Genomic DNA, 10,368 nt, shown 5'->3' with positions numbered 1-10,368 from the left:
CTTGATCAATGCAGGATCTACGAGGCCAACCGTAAAGTCCTTACCGACTGCATGGGTTTCTATAATAGCTCAAACATCAACAAACAACAAGAAGTTCCGCTAGATGGCTCCTACACTCACCTCTAGCGCATGATTGACGACTGCAGGCCTGAAGAGGAAAAACTTAGAAGGTAGCACATCATCGGCCTTTGTCTAATTGCGCACCTCCAGGATGTCGTGAGTTCTCCGCCGAGAAGTAGCCGAGTGTGATTGTAAAGGGATAATGGAAGACTGCTGTAATTTTTTGTATTTAATGGCTGTTGTAATCTCCCATGGAAAAACAGGTTTAGCCTGTCCCCATCTCCCCATATACATGTAATGTTGTTTCTTTTCTAATACAAACCTCCTATCGTCTTTTGTGGAAAGAAAAAAAAAAGTGATGGGATCTCTTTTGGGATTTCCTTCTTTGAGCTTTGTATTCTTTTGATCTCACACATTAATTTTAGAAGCTTTTTACCATGTAAACATTTAGGAAAAATTACCAAAATACCCTTGAAAATTGGGCAAATTCCCAAAATACCCTTCAATTTTCAAAAATTCCCTAAATACCCTCATATTAATTTTGGATCGATTGCTTCAAATTTTTGACAATTGAGATCTATCTTTAAGTGTCTTATAAACAAAAATTTCCACCATTGAGCTCACAAATAGAGGCATTTGTGTCCACAAACAATAAGCCATTTCAGCTTGAGAGCTCACAATGCCATCCAAAATCTATTTCTATCATTTGAGGTTGAGGGAGAACTAATCTTCCTATAAAGAGTTGCAAAAAGGAAAGTCTTTGGAGATGTTTGAGAGAATAACAAGGGGTATTTTGGGGCCGTTGGAAAACTTTAAGGGAATGTTTGGAATTTGAGGGGTATTTCAATCATTTCCCAAGATTTTATTGGTTGATGCAAGACGAACGAGAGAGGAAGATGAAGCTTAAGACAAACGCGAGCAGCCAGCGAGCAAGAAGAAGGCCAGGACAGTAAGCAATACGAAGGAAGATCATTAACCAAAGGGAGGAACCCTGTGAGGCAGTTTGGTAGGCAGGCGAACCCTAAAACTGTACAGATAATGACTGCGCAGAGAGAGAGAGAGAGAGAGAGAGAGAGAGAGAGAGAGAGAGAGAGAGAGAGAGAGAGAAAACCAAAGAACTGCCAGCAACCATTCTTCACCACATGTTTTGGCAAAGAGTACCTTCACCTACCATGTTGATTACAACGAATGCAAAACTAGAATTTCTCTATGACTTATGCTTGCAGTTTGAAGTTATGCGGGCAAACAAATTGTGCTGAGATTGTGCGATTGGAAAGGGTCATCATACTTGGCAATGCTTTGGTCGATATGTATGCTAATTGGGGTATGCTCAACATGGACATAGCAAATAAGCACTGAGGGATTCTCTCCAAATGTGATCGCTTGTGCTTGCATCTTTAAGCTATGTGGAACATGCAAGAGGTTAAGATGGGTAAAAACTTTGTGCTAGTCAGGGGTTGTAACGCTGCGATTGGCAGTGCTTTGACGCATATGTATGCCAAGTGTGGTGTACTTTCAATAGCATAGGTCTTGACAAGCATCCTATCGACGATGTCATCTCACGAATTGCATTTATAGCCAAGTATGTTCAACATGTCTGTGACATATTGCGAGAAGTTGACATGAGCTATTGGTAAACAACGTAGTGGTTGGCGAAGGTTAGGAAGCTCTAGGTGGCTTTCAGCTAATGCAACATTAGGGCTTCTCTCCATATATGATCACCTATGCATGACAAGTCGTAGACAAGCTTTTGGTTCAAGGTGTAGTTTTGTGACTACGTTCAACATGGGTAGGGCAAAGAAGCTCTAGGGTGTGTTGGTCATATCACTGCTAGGTACATGACATTATGCAAGGTGTTAATATGGGTAAACAAGCTCGTGATGAGATTGCAATGTTTTGATTGAATGTTTGTCAAGTGGCCTACTTTTGAAAACACAACAAGTTGGTGACAAGCTTTCTGTTGGGGGTGTTGCCTCGTGGATTATACTTATTACTAAGTATATCCAACATGGGTAAGGTCATGCTCGAGAATGTTTTTAGGGAGTCTAGAGCGAGCTCCTCTCCAAATGTGATCTTCTATGGTTTTGTTTTAAAGTTATGTGGCACACCGTAAGAAGTTGATGTGGACAAACAAATATATGAGCGTATTAATCGTCAACACTTTTGAAAAGCACACGTTTTTGACGTGCTCGCAATTTTTGTTAAGAGTTTGTCACCTCTCCGATTGATCCTTGTGGAGTTGCTAGTGGCCCAATATCTCCCAAGGGTTGTGCTCACCCTATGTGAGGTAGTTTTTTCATTTTTAGCCTGTTTCTGCCATTGTTTTGTCCACCATGAATTGTTGGGGACGTCATATAGTTTGCCTCTTGATGGCCCCAGGTCTCGCGCATTTTATCCTAGAGTCAAGTGCCACCTGTTCTCACCTACATGCAAGTTTTTTTTTTCTTTTTTAGAGTTTTGATTTGTTTTTTTGGGTCATGGGGTTTTTTGGTGTAGGTTGGGTAATTTGGCTATTTCTTTATATACGGAGGGGGTGTCTATCCCATGTATCATTTTGTGCATTACATAGTTTGTCAGCGTTTTGGATCTCTCTCTCTAGTAGTTTTTGTCTCGCGTTTTTTCTCTCTCTAGTGTTTTTGCCTGATCTTCCTCTCTCTCTGCCTTTACCTTATTGCAGATTGCTCTCCTCGTGTGCCTTCTCATGCCCTAGGCAATTGCACATGCCTTGCAAATCTAGGAGATAGTGCCATGGCCTTATTTTCGGAGGTTTCGTATATAGAGGTTGTTGCTGTCCGCCATCAGATACATTTGCTGCTGTTGTTTTCAGTCATATCCGTCCATGTTTCTCTGCTACTCCCAACTTAGTATTAGAGCTCCAAGACCTTGGAGTGTTTTTGCGGAATGTTTTGGGGTGCATCAAAAGTTTTCAAGTGATGACTCAACCCATGTATCTAGCACAAAGATATAAGTCACCGACCAAGCATAAAGACTGGCGTACCCTTCACTTTTCTTTCCTTGTGTGCTAGGATTCGTTCAGGTACAAGAATTCCCTCGATTTCTTCTACCTTTGGATGCTCCTCCAACTCTGTTCTCTAGCACTTCACCCTTGAAAGGTCTCAATAGTCACATGCAAAGCATTGTGAATCTTCCAAGTATGTTTATCTTTTTTGAAATGTGGAAGGGTCAATAGTATCGTATACTTAGATTTGGAAAAAGTCTCTCCTTACCCTTCTTCTTTCTAAAGGTTCCTTCTTAAATGTAAGAAGCACCCAATCACCTTTACCTCAAGTTGTGTCAATGCTTGTTTGTTGCTTTCTTATGCCATTCTTGAGATTTCTGCGAAGCCTCCTTAACCTTAGCACAAGTAGTATCTAGTTTTTGTACAAAGTGATTTTCTTGAAATATCTTGTGCTTGGTGCACAAAATAGTAGGAACCTTTTTGTCACCCTCAACAATCTCAAATGATGCCTTCATGTTCAAAGTGTGAACAATGTTGTTGTAATCAAACTCTATGAATGGTCATTGGTATCTCCCATTAAGACTTGTTTTTAGAGATATATGGAATTGGAGCTGAACTAGCTGATTCCAGAGTTAGAATTTACAGCTACTAGTAAGTCGTCAGTTCAGTCAGTGAAACTGGAATAGAAGGTGGAAACGGGACTGAAATAGTTAACCGAACTGAAACAATATACTCGAATGAGAAACAGGCTCGATGACTGGAAAACCGTTTACTGTAACAGACTTGGACACTCCAAGTTAAGAATCAATCACGACAGCACCAAATAACCACTTCAAAACAATTCACAAATCACAATAGATTTGCACTGGCCCGGCGGAGTTCCGTGCCTAGAGATATTGGCCCCAAAGACTTGCATCCCTTTTGGTATTTCTCTTTATATTAAATCAATGTCAAAGTACAAAGAGCGGTTAGGGTTTCACTCTCAGACTCTGCGTCCAGATGCTTTGAGAAGTGAGGCCCTCACCGTGTATATAAAGATTACAAGAGATGCCCAAAAGCAGAGCCCCAAAAAGCTTTCAGTTTCAAAAGCACTTTCTCTCTCTCTCTCTCTCTCTCTCTCTCTCTCTCAAGAGAGCAAAATAAAGCATCTCTCTCTCTCTCTCTCTCTCTCTCTCTCTCTCTCAATTTCCCTTGCGTAGCCAAAAGCATGACAAAAATTGCCTCGCTAGGCTTTTTTTCCACCTCCGTGATTTCCAAAAATCCGTACACTGCTGCCACATGGCATTAGCGCATGCTTTTAGGGTTTCCACTCACTTAGGGTTTCAGCCAGCAGTTAGGGTTAGGGTTTCTAGAAATTAGGGTTTTTGTAAAATTAGGGTTTTGGCAGAAATTAGGATTTGCAGGATTTTTAGGGTTTCTGTTAGAAATTAGGGTTTCTGTTGTCGGTAGCTACGTCATCACTTTGTGACATACCCCCCTCTTGAAAGCATTGTAATCGATCGCGTTTACGCCTGCAAAATCGATCGAAGCCATAAACCGTCTTAGCAGACACTGACTGCTAGTACCTACGTACTAGGAACACACATCTAGTACATGTACCAAATCGACAGTCACATCACACGACATCACTAGACATCATAGGACATCACATGACATTCAACATTCATTCGGATCTTAGACCATGATTATCGGCAATGTAGCTAGCAATCGCATTTAGGTCCAATCGGGACCTTATCGATGTCCGATTGACTAACCCCTATTGCAATCATGTCTATTCGAGATCAATCAGACCAAAGTGCTCATCAAGCAGAATACTGTCAGCTCTCAGTATCCCTGAAGCTCAAAGAGACATCAGTGACTTTAGTATCAAAATCAAGGCATCTGTTGACAAAGGAGCGGAGTGACTCCCCTCTTGTGCATCCTACTGCACCAGATCTCCGGCCAAGCTGAATTTTGGGTTCCGTTTGGAGTAGACTATGCTAAACCAAAAGCATCGAGGTAAAGTTTCACAATCTGAGGAGTATCTGCTAGGTCCTCCTCCATCCACTTCGCATTCAATGCAGGATAGTTCTTGAACTTAACCAAGAACCGCCTTCGGACTTTACCTTTAGTCTTCGTATCCTTATGTGCCAAAATCTGTTCAGGAACAAGGATCTCCTCGTTTTCTTCCACCTCGGGTTGCTCATCAGGCTCCCCATCATCGGACACATCACCCTTAAAAGGTTTCAAGAGACTCACATGGAATGCATTGTGAATCCTCCAAGTATCTGGCAGTTTCAATCGGAAGGAGACATCATTTATCTTTCCAGTGATCTGGAGAGGTCCGTAGTATTGCATACTAAGCTTTGGAAAAAGCCTCTCCTTTCCTTTTTTCTTTCTTAGGCGTGCCTTCTCAAAACGTAAGAGCACCCAATCATCCTCCTTCAATTTCAAATCACGACGATGGCGATCCGCTGCCTTTTTTTGTCGTTCTTGAGACTTCTGCAAAGTCTCGCGAACCTTGGCAAAAGCCGTATCCAAATCTCGCGTATATTCATCCGCTTCAAAGATCTTATCTTTCGTGCTCAGGAAGGGTAGAATCTCGCAGCACCTTCAACAATCTCAAATGGCGCCTTCCCCGTCGAAGAGTGTATCGTGTTATTGTAGGCAAATTCCACCAAAGGTAAGTACTTTTCCCATTGAGTCTTCTGATCAGAGATATAAGACTTCAATAAATCTAGAACCACTGAATTTGCAATCTCAGATTGCTCATCAGTCTGCGGGTGGAACGATGACGAGAACTGTAACCGCGTGCCAATGTTCTCCCAAATTGCCTTCCAAAACAAACTCGTGAATCTGGGGTCTCTGTCGGAGACAATCGTCTCAGGCATGCCATGTAATTTGAAGATTTGGGCCACAAACAGTCTTGCTAAGTGATCCGGCTTGACTGTTTTCTTCATTGGAATGAAATGAGCCTGTTTGCCGAGTCTGTCAATAACAGTCTAGATACCATCGTGACCACTCTGTGTTCTCGGGAGATCAAAAATGAAATCCATTGCAATACTTTTCCAAGGGCGGTGGGTATGGGTAAAGGCTGTAACAATCCCTGTGTCTTATGCCTGTCAAACTTGACCTTTTGGCATACTAAGCAACTGCGCACAAACTCTTTCACATCCTTTTTGTGTCTCGACCAAAAGAAGTATCTCTCTTCCCTCTTCATGGTGGTAGCAACGCCGCGGTGACCCATAAAAGGTGGACAGTGACATTCAGTCATAACCTTTTCCCTCAACGGCTGTGTAACGCACAACATAGTCTTTCTCATCAAGTAGCCTTCCCGAATGGAGTATCTTGCTACTGTCTCCCCATCGCGTATCCGTGTGAAAATATCTGCAAAATCTGTTTCTGTGGCATACTGGTCGACCATATCCTCGAAGCTCCTATGATGTATCGCGGAAATAGCAAGAACCAACGGCTTCCGGGAGAAAGCATCTCCCACCACATTTTTCTGTCCCTGCACGTGGACAATCTGGAAGTGAGACTGTGACAAGATGTTCGCTCACCGCATCTGCTTTTCCGAAAGCTGCTTCTATGACAAGAAGTAGCGCAAACTCTGATGGTCTGCTCCGAGTAGGTAGTGCCGCCATTGAGTAAGAGCATGGATAACCGCCAAAAGCTCTTTCTCATAAATCTGTGCTGTTATCTCCGGCTTAGAGAACAATCGGCTCTCGTAAGCAATGACATGGCCTTCTTGCATTAAAACCGCCCCCTGGATCCCCACGAGAAAAGGGACTCCTTTCTGTATCAAGATATGCAAAGGGGAAGCAACCTTTGCAAACTTTCGAATGAACCGTCTGTAGTACGAACACAGTTCCAAGAAGCTTTCTACTTCATGGACATTCTTCAAATCAGGCCAATCACGGATAGCGTCTATCTTGGTTGGATCCATTTGCACTCCTGCTGCTGAGACAAAGTGTCCCAAAAAGTGTATCTCTGAAGTAGATGATCTCTGTGTTCTGCCTCGTTCTTGGAGATAACATTGATATCATCAAAGAAGGTGCCAACAAATAACCTGTACTCTCGAAAAATCATGTCCATCATCCGGTTAAATGTCGCAGGAGCATTGGTTAAGCCAAAAGGCATCACCAAAAACTCAAATAACCCAAAAGTAGTCCGAAAGACTGTCTTGTAGACGTCTTCCGGCGCGATCGGATTTGATGATATCCACTCTTTAGGTCAATCCTGCTAAAGCACGAGGATCCCTATAACCTGTTGAGTATATCATCGATCCTAGGAAATCGGAAATCTGTTCTTGATGGTGATTTTGTTGAGAGCTCTATAATCGATGCACATTCTCCAAGATCCGTCTTTCTTCAAAACGAACAACAGTGGAGAGCAATACGGTGAAGTACTATACTGGACAAGACCCTTTTCCAAGAGGTCTTTCACTGGGTTCATAATCTTTTCATTCTGTACTCGGCTCACACGGTAAGGTGGCCGGTTCGGTGGCGTGCTTCCAGGTATCAGGTCAATGGTCTGATCTTCAGGCCCTCTAAAGAGCAATCGGCATGAGTGTGGAGAAAAATCTTGGCGTTCTTTTGTTCCGGTCAAAACATATTCAACCTTTATCCATCGTTCAGTTCTCTCCCAAAAGAATGAGTAAACATGAAGTAGAATCTCTGAGCCCTTCATTTGTCAAAGTCGCTTTCTCGGCCCGGTAGTCAACCACGGCGTAGTTCTGGTGGTACCAAGGGATTCCGAGTAGAACGTCACTCGTGTGCCCTGAACACCCCTGTCATTGCAAACGAAGTTTGCCAATGCTCGGTGTAATGACAACATCCCGTCCGGGTGCCAGTTGAACTACCTCCGCCTGTGGCGTCAGTCCGTCGGGCGTAATTCCAAATCGAGCCGCCAATTCTAAGTGAAAAGAAGTTGGCCTTGGCTCCTTAAAAAGAGATTCCTGATCCTTCACTTTGCCCCAAAAAGCGGCAAAGTTTGTACTTTCATTCATTTGATTCGATGCAGTTTCCACGCCATGTGGTACTAGTTCTGCTTTTCTATCTGCCTTTTCTGCCACGTTCCTCAGCTGCTCTCAAACTCTCAGGCCTGTCGTCGTCCTTATCATTCTGTTCTTTCGGTGCCTGTTTAGGGCACTTCGCGGAGATATGTCCATGTTCCCCGCATCCAAAGCACTTCCCCTCTTTGATGAAGCGAGCTCTCTCCTCAGGAGTAAGCTTGGGTCGTGCATCCTTTTTCTCTGGGTTGCTCTTTTTCTTTCTACTTTCATTCCCAGAAGTCTGTTCGGCTCGTTGTGTCATGGCCTCATCTGTGGGGTAGGTCAGACTGCCAGAGTGAATGGCATAGCCCCGCTTCGCATGACTCATCAACTCCTGAATAGAAGCTGACTTCTGCTCCAAGCAGTGATCTCGGATCTCTGTAGGTAGACCCAAGGTGAACCGCTCAATCTGTTCTTTGAACGAGATCTTCTTGAATGAAGAGGCGGGTAGAAAAGAGCTCTAGAATCTTTCACAGTAAGCATTGATTGTATCTTTCTTGGTCATCCGAAGATGGTTCCAAGCAGCTCGTATATCTCGTTCATATCTTGCGTCAACGAAGAAGAAATAAAAAGCTTCTTAAATTTCAGCCATTTAACTGGCGCAGTCTTGTTTAAAAGAAGCATGGACCACCAAGTACGAGCATTCCCCTTAAAGTAAGAGGCAGCTCTCCGAATCTTGGAGTGCTCTGAGTAGTGTCCTCCCGCGAAAGCGATGTCAAACTTGATCGAGTGGCCACCTTCCTTAAACTCTCGGACTTTCTTGCTTTTATCTTCGAGAAAGTCATATTGGTTGGCTTTGTAAAAATTCTTCTTGTTCGCATAAAAGTTTCCGTCATCGGTATCTGAGCTGTCTGTAGACGAGTCCTCAGTAGAACTGTCATTCTCTGGGCGAGATTTAGCCTTCTTTGCCTTTTTTTTGCCCTTTTCGAAGCTTTGTTTCTTGCTTCGCTTTTTACCTTTTCTGTCTTCTTCGCTCGAATCTGAAGAGCTAGAAGAACTGTCAAAAGAAGAAGAAGAAGAAGAACTGGGTACTCCTTCAAATCGAATATGCTTCTTCTGTTTCTTTGCTTTGTCAAATGTCGACTGACGACCCAAATAACCCGGGAAGTCAGTGCCTTTCTTCTGCTTTTTGCCGTGCTTTTTGGCTTTCTTTTGCGCGTCAAAAAGCTGAGCAATCTGTGCATCAACCACCTCTTCTAGTTCCTTCTTTGTATACTGTTTGTGATTAGAAGGTTTCTTGAGAGCGGGTTTCAGGGGTGTAGTGGTTTTCTACCACTCCGCATGCACTTCCTGAAAAGAAGTCTCGCTCATATATTTTACCAATTTCGGATCCTTCGCAAAACTGAGTATCATCTTTGTTGCATCGCGGATCGATTGACGACGCTTCATCTCTCTTTGCTCCGCCTGAGTAGGCCGAGGCAGGCCATACTCTTTATCGGAATCTTCGTTGTGATCCCTTGCCGCATCTCCAGATGCAGAGGGAGTCGACTGATCCTTGCGTGAAGCCATAGGTGCCGCGGAAAAAAAATTGGGGATCGGATATCCCGTAGAAGAGAAATCGGCGGTGCTTTGATACCACTGTAACTGACTTGGATACTCCAAGTCAAGAATCAATCGCGACAGCACCAAATAACCACTTCAAAACAATTCACAGATCACAATAGATTTGCACTGGCCCGCCGGAGTTCCGTGCTTAGAGATATTGGCCCCAAAGATTGGCATCCCTTTCGGTATTTCTTTTTATATTAAATCAATGTCAAAGTACAAAGAGCGGTTAGGGTTTCACTCTTAGACTCTGCGTCCAGATGTTCTGAGAAGTGAGGCCCTCACCGCATATATAAAGATTACAAGGGATGCCCAAAAGCAGAGCCCCAAAAAAGCTTTTAGTTTCAAAAGCAGTTTCTCTCTCTCTCTCTCTCTCTCTCTCTCAAGAGAGCAAAATAAAGCATATTCTCTCTCTCTCTCTCTCTCTCTCTCTCTCTCTCAATTTCCCTTGCGTAGCCAAAAGCATGCCAAAAATTGTGTCGCTAGGCTTTTTTTCCACCTCCGTGATTTCTGGAAATCCGTACACTGCTGCCACGTGGCAGTAGCGCTTGCTTTTAGGGTTTCCAGCCACTTAGGGTTTCAGCCAGCAGTTAGGGTTAGGTTTTCCAAAAATTAGGGTTTTTGCAAAACTAGGGTTTCTGGCAGAAATTAGGGTTTGCAGGATTTTTAGGGTTTCTGGCAGAAATTAGGGTTTCTGTTGTCGGTAGCCACGTATCACTTTGTGACATTTACAGTTTCAGATTCAGATTCATAGTTTATGAATAAACAGTAC

At 43.4% G+C, this 10,368-nt stretch overlaps 1 protein-coding gene across 20 annotated transcripts in view; it reads left to right on the top strand.

Annotated features, from left to right (window-relative positions):
- Positions 1 to 877: 877 nt before the first annotated feature.
- Positions 878 to 10,368, top strand: part of LOC147454260 (cilia- and flagella-associated protein 100-like) — a 131,204-nt gene continuing 121,713 nt past the window's right edge. For 5 of the 20 annotated variants that reach the window (XM_086516285.1, XM_086516281.1, XM_086516284.1 and 2 more), the window contains exon 1: positions 886 to 1,066. The gene's annotated coding sequence lies outside the window, so the exon portion shown is untranslated. Of the gene's footprint in view, positions 1,067 to 10,368 lie in introns of all 20 variants that reach the window. The other 15 variants (XM_086516271.1, XM_086516275.1, XM_086516268.1 and 12 more) reach the window with 8 other exon arrangements.

Source organism: Adiantum capillus-veneris, chromosome 7 (genome assembly GCF_014529385.1).
Source record: "Adiantum capillus-veneris isolate H3 chromosome 7, ASM1452938v2, whole genome shotgun sequence".
Lineage (NCBI taxonomy): Eukaryota > Viridiplantae > Streptophyta > Polypodiopsida > Polypodiales > Pteridaceae > Adiantum > Adiantum capillus-veneris.
Note: the sequence above shows the minus strand (reverse complement) of the source record. Positions and strands in the feature narration are given on the sequence as shown.